We start from the raw sequence: 16,051 nt of genomic DNA, 5'->3' as shown, positions 1-16,051 counted from the left end.
GCACCTGCCTCCCTTCTATCACAGTCTCCTTAACATGTGGTTCTCCTTGAGTGTGTCTATGTACACTTTTCTCTCTCTTTTAAGGACACTTTTATTGGATTTAGGAGCCACTCAAATCCAGAATGATGTTATCTTGAACCTGCAAAGACTCTATTTCCCAGTGAGGTCACATTCTGAGGATCTGGGTGGACATGAATTGTGTGGGAGGTTGCTGTTGGTGTGCTATCCCCCCTACCCTCCTTCCCACACCATCCCATCCCTTTGAACATTTGCTCTGAAAACGCCTGCCTGACAGAAGTACTGCAGACTGGATTCCACTCAGCATTTCAGCCCGATGCCCCGATGAGCAGCTGACGTCATCACCGTCACAACTCTGAAAAGGAACTCCACGGATAGCAAAGAACATGGACCAGGGAGCCAGAGCTGTGAAATGAAGCAGCAAGTGCTAGTGTGGGGGAGGGAAGACCACATATTCTCCAGTGAAGCATGGAGAAAATTTCCACCAAAACTGAGCTTGAACATTAAGCCTGCAGAGTAAGCAAAATCTCCTCCAGCAGCAAGAGGATAGATTGGATTGTAGGATAAATAAGTGTCTGCATCTGTAGCTATTATTCAGTTTCTGTAAGCTACACTTAGGAAGCATAGATAGTAAAGTCTTTCTGGAAAAACCAAACCAAACCAAACCCTGCTGACAGGCTGCCTGGTGGTATCAGGCTATTTGCTCAGTGGTGGAGTTTGGGTTTAGTATGAGTGAAGACCTTGGTTCCACCTTTGGCATTGCCAAAAACAGAAATAATTATGACACTAGTCTTGAAGGAGAAAATTCCTGCATACAAGTCTAAAGAGTTATACAGAGCAGAGGGTATTTTCCCTTCATAAGCTCTGTGATGATGAATCACACATTGCTTAGGTCCAATCAATGATCTGTCCTGCAAGCCTGGCACACAAGGATAAACTCCAGGAAGGAATCAAATGCAGTTATCCTATGGTGTCAGGATGAATAGCTCTCCCAACATTGACATGTGAGAACCAGGAAGTCATATGTGAAGTCTTAGTGTCCAGAGTTTTTATTGGGGTTGTATTACACAGGCATGACAGATTCGATACATGGTGGACCTCAGTCTCCAGTCCTCGTCAACTCTTTCATGACTCAAAGCCTCCACCCTCAGTGGTTAGTTCTGCTTGCCAGGGCTCACCCTCAGCACAGCACTCCCAAAGGTATTACCTCTGGACACAGATGGAGGGCAGAAGTCAGACTTCTTTTAGAGCAAGTCTTAATTCTATACCACATATCTCTGAGAAGCTGGATGACTTCATTGATGTCATGTGCCTCATCAAGTTATTTTGCAGTTACTAAACTTAAGGGGCTAGAGACATGAGAGAAGGTTCAGTTGTTGAAAGTCCTTGCTGCTTTTGCAGAGGGCCCAAGTTCAGTTCTCAGCACCAATATTGGGTAGTTCACAAGTGCCTGTCACCCTAATTCCAGGGTGGCCATGAGCAGCATACACATTCACACAGACATACATACACTTAAGTAAAATAGAGTAAAAATTTTAAAACCCTCAGAATTTGGGGTGGGAGTATAGCATGGTAGAAATGAAAGTACAATAAATCTCACTAATATGGGCTGAGGAATAACTTAGTAGGTAGAGTGCCTTCCTAGCACGGCTGAAGCCTTGGATTTGATTTCCAGTAACTCCATAAACTGGGTATGGTGGTACACATCTCTGTCATATTAGTGCTTGGGAAGCAGAGGTTAGAGTTTCAAAAATTCAAGGTCATCCTCTGCTAAAACCAGAGAGATAGCTGGGTGGTTAACAGAGCTTGCCACTCTATCACGAAGAACAGAATACAGATGCCAGCACATCCATTGGGTAGCTCACATGCCTGCAACTCCAGTGCCAAGGGGTCTGACAAATGCCTGGAAGTCTAGCTCCAAGATGCTTCTCTGGCCTTGCATACAATCCCACAGACACATGCACACATATGTGAAAATAAAATAACACAAAGTAAGATCATAATAACAGCATCTACACAGCTCAGTAACCTGCAAACTCTGTAATGATTGGTACTGAATATGAAGCAACAGAACAGTGGTTGTGAGTTTGGATCTTAGACTACAGTGTCGTGCTACACTCTGCTATTTGCTATGCGACTTCTAGCAAATGCTCTCCCATTTTGTGCCTTAGTTTTTCCATTCATAAACTGGATAAGTAACAAATCTGAACTTCGAATCAATACATGCAAAATACTTTAAACAGTATCTAGCATACACTAACTATTCAACTTACTTTTACTTATCATTAGCCAATAAAAAATGCTAATAAATCACAACGTAAAATTTATCCAAAATCTTTGGCCTTTTCTCTCTTCACTTATTTGATGGCCAGCTGGATGCATTTCCAGCTGTTTTCTTTCTCAAAAGCATAAATTAATAAGCATTAGAGAACCATACCAACAGAGCCTTCGATTTCACTAGTTCACATTTTCATTGACTTATTTTTAAATGAATGGGAATTTTTGAAGCTATTTAGATATTATATAAATGGGTGAAACCTAAACTACAGTGTAACTGACATTTTTTCTGTTTGTGTACACATTAAATATGTGAGCAGTTGCAAGCCACCTGGGTTAGAAATGCCAAAAAGTCCCTCCGATCTGTTTAAAGTCACAATAGCAAATGTTTGTCCCCACACAGTTCTGCTTGGCTTCACAATTCTTTCATCACATTGGAGTCTAATATTTGCCAGGAAACACCTCTATCCTAATGTTAAGATGAAAAAAAAAAAAAAAGATAACCTCATGGAAATTTCTGCTCATCTCAGAAGCAAAGTTCTAGTTTTTGCATTGTGAAACAGAGAAAAAGGAGGAGAAAAAAAGAATAAAAAAGAGAAAGAAAGGAAACATTTTTTTAACTGCTATGCTAAGAGTCTCCAAATGCTGTAGTAAATATATACAATTATACCAAATGAGGTGAAAATTTGGTCAAGGCTTTCCATCAGGGCCACCGTTTCCCTCAGATGAAACGCTGATTCTGACAGAGCGAAGAAGTAGGAGCGCTTGAGCCATGCTGTTAGCAGTTTCGGGCTCGAAATTTGAAAATGATGGCTGAGGGTACACCCAGTCCATGGAATGTGAAAGTGTGGTGCCATGTGCATGACAACGATCAGAAACAGGAATAATTTACTGACTCTAGGATGGTGAGACATGTGCCCACCAGCCAGGGAAGCCTGTTACCCAGGGTTTCAACTTTAGTGAGAGAAGGGAGCATGTGCCTTTTGGGAAGAGACAGACAGAGTTGCCCTGAAACATTGGCCTCTAACGTAAGTTGAGACCTAATTGATTAAGCTAACCACAGCAGGCATTTATAGAAATCTTTTTTGCCTTTCAAAAGATTTTTAGAGTCATTATCATAGTATGCTCAGAATAGCTTATGAGGGTCATGACCCCCACGAGGACCATGTTTTCCATCCTGTAGCAATGAGGACGGAGGGTGGTTCCAAGGTTGTACTTGGAGCAGAACTTCAGAAACCTGACTCATGTCTTAGGCCTCTTCATATTGTTCATAGTTCATCTCACAATACCCAGCTTCCCCTTTTCTTTTCTTTTTTCTTTTTAATGGGCAAGAGTCTTCAAATTGCGTGGCATGCTGGCAACATTTCCATTTTAAGTGGCTTAAATTTTTAATTTTCTTTTCCATCTCATCATAGCATTTAAAAAAGTTTTATACTGCTTTTTATTATGCCACATTCTGAACATTTCCTACCACTTAGATCCTGACCCCCACAGAGCCTGGGCAGGGCTTGATTTTCTAGAACTCAGAAGATAGTGAATCCCACAGGTCAAATGTATTCCATCAAGCAGAAATGGGTCAAAGCCCCTCTGCTTTTTGAGACTCCATTATGTGAAAGAGATAGAAGGCTAATGCTGGATTTGGATCCATGGCTACAGTAGCTCAGGTACACACAGTTTATCTAACCTGCCCCCTGACTTTGGGATGTTGTTTAGTCTGTCCCTAAAGCATGGAATGCCAGTGTTCTCTCCTAGCTTTATCCCGCTGAAGTGAATCATGGTGCATGCCTTTCCATTCCACACCTGACACTGGTGGCATCTTTTAAGTTTCCAATCCAGTGACATTCTCATTAGATTGCAGGAAAAGCAGCTAGTGTTTCCATTAAAATGTCCTGAATTATTTTGGCTTCACCCTTAAGCAAGTACTTAATTGGCTTCTTTCCCTTGAGACCAAACATTTTCCTGTGATGGGAACAGAGGAATTAATAGCTTCTGGAACACGGGACAATAGGGGGAATCCTGGAAAGGACTCTCCCATTTATTGAGGTTCTTCTTGGAAGAAAATCTTTGTTAGCATCTCAGTGGACCTAATTCTTGCATTGTATATATTGCCTGATTTTACATTTGATTAGTTCAATTCTATCATTTAAAGGGGTGAAAAGAAATAAGCAACAATGTCTACAACAGGGAGAAATGAGACATAGGCTAGTAGTTTAGTAATCACAAGTTCAGGCCAAAATATCCTGTTGTTCGTGGGAAAAGAGAGAACACCTGTAAGTCAACAGCTACTAACTTTCTCAGCAACTTCTTTGTTCTTGTCGGTGAACCATCTCGATGCTCACATTTGTACACGCAAGGAATGTGCACAAAAAAGCATGTTGTGATCTTTCTTCATTTACATCCTCTTCATATATATATATATATATATATATATATATATATATATATACACACACACACATATATATATATATATATATATTTATGTGTATGTATCTCTGTGTGCATGCCATATATGTGAAGATGCATGGAGAGGCCACAAGAGGGCATTGGATCCCCTGGAGCTGAATTTACAGCTGGGGGCTACAGCAAAAATGCATGCCACATAGATCCCGGGAACCTAACTCGTGTCCTCCGAGAGAGCACTGTTAATCTCTGAGCCCTCCCTCTAGCCCCTTAAGTCTTCTTTTGAGGTCTCTACTAGAGTAGAGTATCAAACATGTAAATAAAGTGTAGAACTTGTTTGAATTCAAACTACCTGGTTTTGAATTTTCCTGCATCTATTGTCAACTGGTTAAATACTATTGTTCCTTTCCTGTGACTAATGCTAGGACCTATTTATTCTTATATTTCCCCTTTCCCCTCTTTAATCAACCATGTACTTAATTTCACAATAAATGCTTGTTAAGTTTCTTCATGTCAGTTTATAGTCCATCTTGTGCTGGGCTTGTGGTGATAAATACAAACCATTAGGCTTAGCATGGGGACACACACCTTTAATCTCGGCACTTGGGAGACAGAGGCAGGCAGATCTCTGTGAGCTTGAATCTAGACTGGTGCATATAGTTAGTTTTAGCTCAGCCAGGGCTACATAGAAAGATCCTATCTAAAAAATCCAAACTAAGACAAAAAAAAAAAAAAAAAGCCAATCAAACAAAACTCCCTGAATCAGCAAATCATAATTTCTACCCTTCCTCTTCCTAGAACTTACAGATTTAAGATAACAGACATTTAAAAATATTTATAAGGACACACATATCTATACACACATATATTTTTGTGTGTTTATGGTACAATCATTTGTGATAAATGATATGAAGACATAAAGGTTCAGACTTGTCATCCCAGCACTTAGAAGTTGAATCAGGATGATCACCATGAGTTTAAGGCCAGCCTGGGCTACATAGCGAGTTCTAAGGCAGCCTATTTGAAAAATATAACAAAACAAAACAAAATGAGAACAACAAAGAGAACAGAAGAAAGTGGGGAAGGAAGAAAAAAATAATAGAGAGGAGAGGAGAGGAGAGGAGAAGGATTTTCCTTGGAAGGCTCTCAGAGGGACTGACCTGTTTGAGGAACTGAGTGGCTGATAGGAACAGAATGGAGCCATGTGGCCATCAAGGATTTCGTAGTTTTCCTGTTAGAAGTGTTAAGCAAGGCGATGTTAATGAATGAGCTTAAGTTGGAAAGGATCACTCTGATTGTTGAAGGGATAGCTGATTTGAGGCGATCTAGAGAAAAGAGGTATCTGAGTATTTGTCATAACAATAGAGCAGTGGAAAGAAGAGGATGAGAGAGCCAAGTTCTATTTTGATGGGAGAAGGAAAGGACATGTTGATTGATTGGACACAGGAATCAGGGGAAGGGTGATATACAAAAGATGACTCTCCCCTCTGATCTGTGTCCTGGCTGCTCAGTGATTTCACTTCAGGTGACCCTTTTCCTTGGACTGTGTCCTTGTCTTACTTCAGTCAGAAATAAGATGATCTGGCTTTTCCATTCTGTCCTAGGGCTTTGGCTACAGAAACCAGAAGTCACACATGTGGTCTCTCACATTGGATGAACACCTGAAGGGATTTGTCAAATCTAGCTCTTCTGCAAACAAATAATTTGGAAGTGACTAAAACCACATTCTTCAGCAGTGACAATTTATAGGTTTATAGTGCATGTGATGAGCCATGAAACAAATTCCATTATAAATCTCAATTCCTTTTCAAGAGTGGGTTGGCTTCATTCTTCATTAGTATCAATGAAGAAAGTTGAGACCTAGAGAAAGTTCCTCCTCTAGGTCGGGAGTATTTTTGCTTGTTTGGCTTTTCTGTATTGATTACCCAAGAAACTTAGGTAAGAATAATCTTTTCTCTTGGTTTTAGGTCTATTAGGAATAATTCCTTTCTGTTTGCTTCTCCAGGTTTCAAAAGTGAACTTTGCAGAATAGGTCTCCATCAGATACCTTCCACAGGAGACTTTGTCTCTTTCCAAACTGCCTTTGACAGGTTTTATTAGTACATAGCCACAACAATATGCCTCCTCACTACCATATATTTTATGGTCTGTCCCTCTTCTTAGTTCTTTTCAGGCATCATCTTGAAGACGAGGTGGCATCACCCTCTGTCAAAGTCATATGTGGCAGAGATGGACTCTGAGCTCAGGTGGGGCTAGTTTCAAAGCTCTTGACACTGATCTTGGGTATCTGAGAGAGTAACCTAAAGTTCTCTGTGATAGCCACACTCTGGTGTGGCCTGTGATTGACTCTGCTTTGGCAATGAGAATTCATTTAAAATTATTTCCATTACATTTATCTGTTTATGGAAAGGGTGTGCACCATGTTTCAAAGGTGGAGGTCAGAGGACAACCTGTAGAAGTCAATTATTTTCTTCTGCTATGTGGGTCCCAGGGATTGAACTCAGCTAACCAAGCTTGGCGGCAAGTGCTTTTACCATCTGGACTATCTTGCTGGCCAATGGGAGGTCATTTTTCAAAAGAAATAATTTATTTAATTTTATGTGCATTGGTGTGAGGGTGTCAGATTCCATGGAGTTACAGACAGGTGTGAGCTGCCTGGTAGGTGCTAGGAATTGAACTCAGACCCTCTGGAAGGACAGCCAGTGTTCTTAACCACTGAGCCATCTCTCTAGTCCTGAGAGGTCACTTTTAACACCTGAGGGTGAACTTATTTAATCACTTCCAGGCCCAGCATTTTAGAGGTCATTGAATGCTTCTTTGACTCTTTCTCTTCTCAGTTTTCCTTCAGTTGCGTTTAAAGAAGAAATCTTTTTCTGCAATTTATCTTTTTTTTGCCTCTCAGCTAAAAAGGTTGATTGAGTCACCACAGTTGATAAAGTAATCGTCATAATAAGGTTTAATTAAATTAAAAGGTGCGTCCTAGGCATGGGTCCACCATGTAATGATTATTTCTAAAATGTCTAATGTGGACGCTATCATAAATAAACCATTAACGAATTCTTCACATCAAAGCACAGTGGCTAGTATAAAGCCTTCTTACAATCTGTGTTAGTTAGTGTTTAATCCGGAACAAGGTGGAGTCAGAATTCGCTCATTCGATACACAAGTGCTGAAGGCCCTCTGTGTGCCCGAGGCTGAGGTTCAATGATGCTGCTGAGATTTAGAAAATCTAGAGTCAGCAAACGTGAGGTTGAATCTCAAGTTGTGCAAAACTAACTGTGAGGCTGATAACGACTTTATCTCTCTGCGTCTTAGATGACTCATTTGAAAACTGAGGCTCATCAGAGGGCCAATTTTGTAGGACTGCTAGTGTATTGAATGGGAGTGAATAGACTTCACTTAGAAAGATGCCTGCACACCCTGAGTATTCAGGGAGCAACCATCTGTTATTATTTTAGAAGAGAAGACAGCTACATATCCATGAAATTTATTTCCGTAATCATTCAGTAAGTATACAAACCCATACATATAAACCTATCTACCTAAATTTCTATCATCTATCTATCTATCTATCTATCTATCTATCTATCTATCTATCTATCATCTATCTATCTATCTATCTATCTGTCAGTCTGTCTATCTATATCTATCTATCTATCTATTTCCCCATCTTCTTTAATAATGATTTTTTTTCAGACAGAATCACACTGTATATCCCCAGCTATCCTGTAACTCACTATAGGCTGAGACCCACCTGCCTATGCCTCCCCAGTGCCAAGGCATGCACCAGCACACCCGCCTGAGAATAACATTTTTAATATCAGAGAGGTAAAGTTATAAATTCATTCTAACATTACTTTTGTAGGATAGTACATTTCTATAAAGTACAGATTTAAATGTCAATTTAGCAATCTATTTGTTATTGGAGGTAAGTGAGACAGAACAGGACTTTCGAGACTAGAAGGAGGAAGAAAAGTAGAAAGGGAAACAGAATTCCAGCTGTCTGTCAGGGGCCCTGGATAAAGCATAAAGAAGCTTGAATCAAAGGATTTGGTGTCTCCTGATGTTTCCATAGTAGATGAATCTATGGAAAAAGGAAGACCTGTAGTAGATGACACTACAACCCAGCACAAACTAGATGTTGCCGAGGAAGACAAGCACAGCCTAGTGAACTCTGCACAGAGCAGCAGGCTGGACAAAGCCACCTTGGGAGCCAGTGACTGGTACTGGGCTGAGGTTTGGCGTGTTGTCCCATGCAGAGCCACTGAAGGGTGCAGTGGGTGCAGGCAGAATCTTGGTCTAGGTGTGGGCTGTGTGGATGGGACGAGCCCCAGGGTCAGGGTGCTCCCACAGGCTGGAAGACTAGGAGATGAAGAAAGATGGGAAAGAAAGGGCGAGGTGAACTCAAAGTCCATCACAATCGGCAGCTGCCTTCAGAGCATGAGGAGGAGCAGGGTTCTAATCTCTGGACTTGGCTCAAAGGAGGGGACAGGCCAGAGCAAGGCAGCAAGGCGAGGCTTGTTTACAGACCTTGAACTCTAGTCCCAGTACGACTTGGTTCTATGGCGTGGGAATCATTGCTGAGAACCCATCATGGCAACCCAGAAAACCTCAAGTCTCTCAACTGGGTTGAACAAAAAGGTCAGGCATCACTTATGGTAAGTAGCAGGCAAGTGTAGAGGCTGAGAAACCCAGAATCTCCACAGACAACTACTTTATATTTGGTTAATAATAGTTCGCCATATTGATTAGTTACAAAAATCAGCATATGCTATTAAAATGGTAGCTTATGTCTAGGAATTATATGATCTAAATGCTTAGGGGAACCTCAAGTTCGAGTCAGTTTTACTGTGTTTAATCTATGTAAGTCGTAAACCGAATTACCATGTGTGTGTCCATGTATGTATGTATATGCACTCGTTTGTACACAGTGGAGGCCAGGCAGCATCGGGTATCTTCCTTACCACTCTGGTTATTATTCTGAGCCATGGTCTCTCACTGAACCTGGAACTCAAGGTTTTTTATTTTTATTTTTGGCTAAGCTTGCATCCCCCAAGCTCCTTTCTCCATACCCCTCACTTCTGTGGGTGCTGGTATCCAAACTCAGGTCCTCACGCTTGTGCAGCGAGAGCTCTCTCCCACTGAGTCATCTCCCCAGACTCCAGCCCCCTTAAACATGATTTCATAGGACTTTTCTTACAAACTGACAAATGGGGGCCAACCCTTTATACTTCCTGTTCTCAGACCTTGGTTTGGAAAGCAGTTCCTGTATTGAAGGGTTCTGAAGAAGAACATTATTATTTGACAGAAAATGTGATCACACTGGTGATATTTCCTTTTCTAATGAAAAAAAAAATGCATTTCAAATTCGTGGCAGCCAAAGGGACCTAGAGGTTCCTTTCAGGAAAGATCTGTTTGTAGTGCACTGAGCCCAATAAATGTCAAGGGACTCAGCACAGGGAAAGACTCAGGCATTGTCTCCCCAAACTAAAGCCATTGAGTCCGGGTGCTTTACCATTGATAGAAAAAGAACGAACCCTCCTTCATCCGGAAGGATTCACTAGGCAAACGTGACCCAATCCGTTTCTCTTCTCTCCTTCAGCCTCTTAGGATTCTCTTCCTGTAGCATTCCACAGCAGATTTCACAACTGTCCTGGAGGGCATCTCAGTCAAACATCTTGGACTCATCCAGCTGCAAGGGAAAATTTACCCTCTGTGGGGATCCATGCAGTGTGTAGAGGATGCCCTCTGGGTGGTCTGATTGCTTAGGAGCTTTCTTACAGCTCCGTAACTGTATGTAACTGACAGAATGCAAAAAAATTCTTGTGTATAGATGTTCAAAGTTCAGCCTGCCTCTTAAAGCTCTGTATCCTGCTGTGGAAGAAAGCTAGTTTTGCGTCCATTTGCACATTCATTTCAATATTCCAGAGCTATAAATGTGTCTGTTTTTTCAGTTTCTCCCTTGAATCAGATATAACATCTGCCTAGCTCCTTCTTTATGAGTAAAATAAAATCTGTAACACGTGTTCATTTTATATTCTTAGGAGTCATGATTATACCTAGTTTTGAGGGGGAGTTGTCTTTTAACACTACCTTCTGTCTTCTGTTTTTGTTTTTCACTGGCAACTTCTCATCCTTCACTAGCTACACGTTTTATTTATTTATTTATTTATTTATTTATTTATTTATTTATTTATTTATTTATTTTTATTTTTTTTCTTTTTTGGCTCTCTAATTTGTTTTATTCTCTGAAACAGCATCACTGCTGTCCTAGCTGAGGTCAGTGTATGTCCAAATACAGTTAGGACCAAATACTTGACAAGACACGGACGGTTTAAGAAAGGAAGAGGATTTTTGGCTTATCACTTGAGGGGATGCCTCTTTAGGGGTGTTGGCAGAAGCGTGAGATGATCACATTGGGTCTACTATCAGGAAGCAGAGAGATGAATGCTGGCATTCATCTCAACATCAGTGTTTTCCCCATTTTAATTCAGTCTGGAATCCAAGCCCATAGAGTTGCACCCACATTCACAGTAGATCTTTCCTTTTCTCTTCAGTCAAGCCTTTTTGGAGACATCTTAATCTTTCTTAGGCTGACATCAGTCTTACTATTTAGTTGAAGATGACCTTGAACTTGGGATCCTCCTGCCTCCACCTCACGAGTACTGGGATTGGAGACATGTGCTACATGTACCACCATGTTCAATGTATGTAGTACTAGGGCCAAACCCAGGGCTTTGTGCGTGGTAGGCAAACATTCTACCAAATAAGTCACATTCCAGTCACGATGATGATTTTTCACAGAAATCACCACAACAGCATCCTAACTGACATCCGACCTTTAACCCTGAGTTCCTCACACTAGCCCAGATTCTACGGCATGAACTTTAAGCTCTTCCCTTTTCTTTGAGTTCCTTAAGTATTTGTACCAACTTTAGAGCACAGGCTGTGTTAAGAAGTTGGGCCTTAAGATATTCTGGAGAAAGGTTAACCTTTTTGTTTACAAGAAGAGGTTTGGGGAAGAAGGATCCTCAGTAGCCCTATCCCCTGCTCTATTGTTTAATAATGTGGTAAAATTTTTGTAGGAAGACTAAAAAACTACTAAGCCAAGCCATGCCCAGAAGCTGAGCCCCAAGTCATGTGCATCTTTGTAGCTAGAGTTTTCCTGCCTGGCCCACAGTCAGGACAAATCTCTCTCACCTGCCAGTCCCACAGCCGCTCAGACCCAACCAAGTAAACACAGAGACTTATATTGCTTACAAACTATATGGCCGTGCCAGGCTTCTTGCTAACTGTTCTTATATCTTAAATTAATCCATTTCTATAAATCTATACCTTGCCACGTGACTCGTGGCTTACCGGCATCTTCACATGCTGCTTGTCATGGTGGCGGCTGGCAGTGTTTCTCTTCCCACCTTCCTGTTCTCTCAATTCTCTTGTTAGCCCCGCCTATACTTCTTGCCTGGCCACTGGCCAATCAGTGATTTATTTATTGACCAATCAGAGCAACAGATTTGACATACAGACCACCCAACAGCACATCTTATTACACCACTGAAGTTTACGACTAACAATGAAGTTATGAGAGTTGAGAAGATAACAGCTGTCACCGTGGAAAAGTCAGTGTTCAAGGAGACAGCATGTAGCCCCTCAGTATCACCCTGCTTGTAAAATAGGGAAGACAACAGAGAAGGTCCTTCTAATGAAAGTGACCTGGGAGATCTGAGCTGAAAGACTGGATAGCCAGGCACTGTCTGTCTGAGGTGATCTTCAAGATGATTTAATAACTAGTTGCAGGGTGAAGATCAAAGCCAGGCTATCTAGCCTTTCTATGGATTTTTCCATGCAAGTGGATTTCCTGGAAATTTTTTTCTGATTACTCACTTTAGGTTCCTTGTGCTTTTGTCTCAGGAGAGTAGGCAGAAGAGTAAGGTCTAAAAGATTTTACACAAAGACTACAACCCTACCATACGAGAAAAAAAACAGTTGGCAAAAATGAAGGCTAGACACACACACACACACGCACACCACACATGCACACGCGCACACATGTGCTCACAGATAGCACTGGAAAAACCAGGAGTGTTAATCACAAAGGGCTATCTCCTCAATGGAGGAAATGTGTATCTGTTTTCCACCCAGAAGGCTGGAGTGGATGTCGTTGATGACCTGGTAACCTTTCCTATCTGTAGGGGAAGACCTCATCCAAATCGCCAGAATGTTTATCCCAGATTCTCCCTAGACCTTTGTCTTTAGGTTTGTTTCTCAGTCAACAGAACCCATCCTTAGGGGAGATGTCACGTGTACTTCATAGCCTGCTGACTTCTATGCTATCTCAGAGACCACACCAGATCCTAGGCTTTTAAGCTACAGAATCTGTCTTCACGGGAGAGGTCACATGTATTTTTCAAAAGAGTTTTTGATGTAATCATGCCTTAAGCTTTACTGTACATGTGGGATTAGGATAATTGTTATCAGGAAACTTTTATTCAAAATTGTACTGTACTTAATTATGTCTAAAATAAACTGGCCTGGTGTCAGACTCCAGAAGTTTGAATCAGCACCAGCTAACTAGGTAGTGCTAAACTGAGTTTCCATCTTACATCCTACAGAGGCCGACTAGAACTGTCAGGAGCCACTGAAGTGGGCACAAGAGACATGCTAAAGTGTTTGAAGTTGACTTATGATTCATTATTACATTAAAATGTACATCCCTTGGTAGAGATTTCAGATACTAATAAGACATATGATTCTTAAAGTTCTATGTACCACTACATGTAACAGATGCAGATGCTTGAGAAAGCTTATGTTATGCAAATGACCCCCAAGGCCTCATTATGTTATTTAAACCCCAGTCCTCTGAACAGCTTGACTGGTTGAAAGAGCAAATTCTTTTTCTCTACTCTGGTTGTCCTTGGAAGTATTTTGTTGTTTAACAGACTGTTTTGGCTTCTGCTGTAAAGATGGTTCCATGCTCAAGTTCTTGTTTAGGGACACAAGAACCTGGATCCCAGAGGATGCTCATTGAACACCAATATCTGCCAACCTTGCTTCCATCTAACTTTCTTTCCCTTTTCTCTCTATCTTTATCTAGCTTTTTCTTTCTCTATGGCTCCTTTTATTATCAGAGACTTCCTCAGTTCTGAGTTCTTCACAGTCCTCAGGATGATGGCTTCTATCCAGATGTGAATGATGTGAATAAGGGATAGGGAGAGGGCAGAGGTACAGTGAGATTGGAAGCTTCCATTTCTTTACACTTTAACTCTCACTAAAGTATTTCTTAGCTTAGCCCTGAGAGTGTGACTCCAACTGAGCTTGAGTCATGATAAAGCCACATTATCCTCTGCAGCTAGGAGGGAGCAAGTATAAAGCCCTAGCCTCTGCAGAAGTGTTTATTGAATCTCCTTGGGGTGTCAGTCATTGAGACATGGGAAATGTAGAGATGAATTTCCAAGATCATGGTCTTGAAGGGCTTTTTTTCTGGAGCATTATGTGGTGGTCTGAGAAGCAAGGAACAGGTGACTTTTAGAAAAGTTTTAGATCACAAAATAAGGTCTTGTGTTAGTTACTTTTCCTGTGGCAGTGATAAAAACTACCTGGACAGATAATAATGGCTTAAGGGAGGAAGCGATTATTTTGGCTTACAGTTGTGTAGTCAATCATGGCAGGAAGGTCAAAATGTCAGGAGCTTGAAGCTGGGCACAGTGCATCCACAGTAATGGAAAAGAGAGAGAGAAATGCTCAGGTAGCCTTCTTCTTTATGTGTTGTCCAGTGCTGATGCCCAGGAAATGGTGCTGACCACCATTAGGGTAGGTATTCCCACCTCAGTTAAACCTCATTGAGGTAATCTCACAGCAATGCCAAGAGGCCTGTCTCTCCCAGGTTATATCAGGTCCTGTCAAGTTGACTACCAGCATCAACAGTTGCAGATGGGCATGATGATGATCCCATCATTTACTATGAATTTTTTTACATCTCATTTTACTACTCCTGCATCACCATTCTATCACCTGTTTTTATATCTACATAACATTTTTCTCAATATAAATAGAATGAGTCTCTGTTTTATATACACATTTTCATGTATGCATTTTTCTACAAATCTTTTCATTCAAGAATATATTACAGTTGGGAGTGGAGGGAGGAGGTGAATCTGGGAAGAGTTGCAGGGAGGATTGAGGGTGAATACCATCAAAATACATTATAAGATGTCCTCAAAGAGTCAATACAAATGCTATATTTTAAAAGGAATATATTACAAGAACTTTCAGATCAGCATATATAATGGTGCTCTGCTGTGGGATATCTTTCTGCATACTGTGAATATGTTTTGCTCCAATTGGTTGATAAATAAAGCTGTATTGGCCTATGGCAAGGCAGCTTAAAGGAAGGCAGGAAATACAAGCAGATAGACAGGAAGAAGAAAGGCAGAAGGGAAGAGATGCGAGCCAGTCACTCAAGGAGCAACATGTAATGGGGTGCAGGTAAAGCCACAGAACATGTGGCGATACATAGATTAATAGTTATGGATTAATTTAAGATATAAGAGCTAGCTAGCAAGAGGTCTGCCATAGACTATACAGGAACCTGAAGAACCATCTCACCTTGCAAAGTTCAGTGGTCACCTTCCTATGGGTCCTGCACGTTCAATTTATACAACATACTGTCAAGCAGTCGATGCAAAGGCACTTTTTTGCCCAGTAGCTGACTTTTGCCACAAAGAAAGCAAACTCCATAGTGAATTTCTTCAATGCCCATTATCTTCTCTGAAGTAGATTGGTGCTGCCAGGAGAACACATGTCTTAATGTCCAGAAAGTCAAAGTTCTTAAAACATTTTAAATGCCATGTTCTGTAGGTCTTTGAAGTGTTTGAAGATTACCTACCTAATTGAAATATATCTATGTATACCTAGAAAACTTAACTAACATGACTATAAGTTTGATTATCATAGATGACTATTAATCTGTAATTCTTGCTTATGCATTACAATTTCAAATGAGCTGTACAAACATAATACCTTAAACAAGAGTAGAAATATACATACAGTATAACAACATTAACTTTAAATTTGTATCAATAAACTAAAATCCATAGCATTGTAAAACATTTCAAACAAGTTGTTGCTCTTTAAAAGTAGATTCAGTAATCTACCCTTTCATCCTACTCTATCTATAGTCTATCCCCCATTGTTCTTTAGAAAGATATTGACTATGACCAATAACAATTTGTAACCAATCTCTAAACAAAGATCCATAATCCAGTTTTGGGGAATGTGGAAGTAGTTTTATAGGCTACTTCCAGCTAATTGTGGGCATTGGTAGTCTTATGGGGATCCTGAGAAAATTAAGAAT

The sequence above is a fragment of the Peromyscus eremicus genome, chromosome 15 (genome assembly GCF_949786415.1).
Source record: "Peromyscus eremicus chromosome 15, PerEre_H2_v1, whole genome shotgun sequence".
Classification (NCBI taxonomy): domain Eukaryota; kingdom Metazoa; phylum Chordata; class Mammalia; order Rodentia; family Cricetidae; genus Peromyscus; species Peromyscus eremicus.
Note: the sequence above shows the minus strand (reverse complement) of the source record.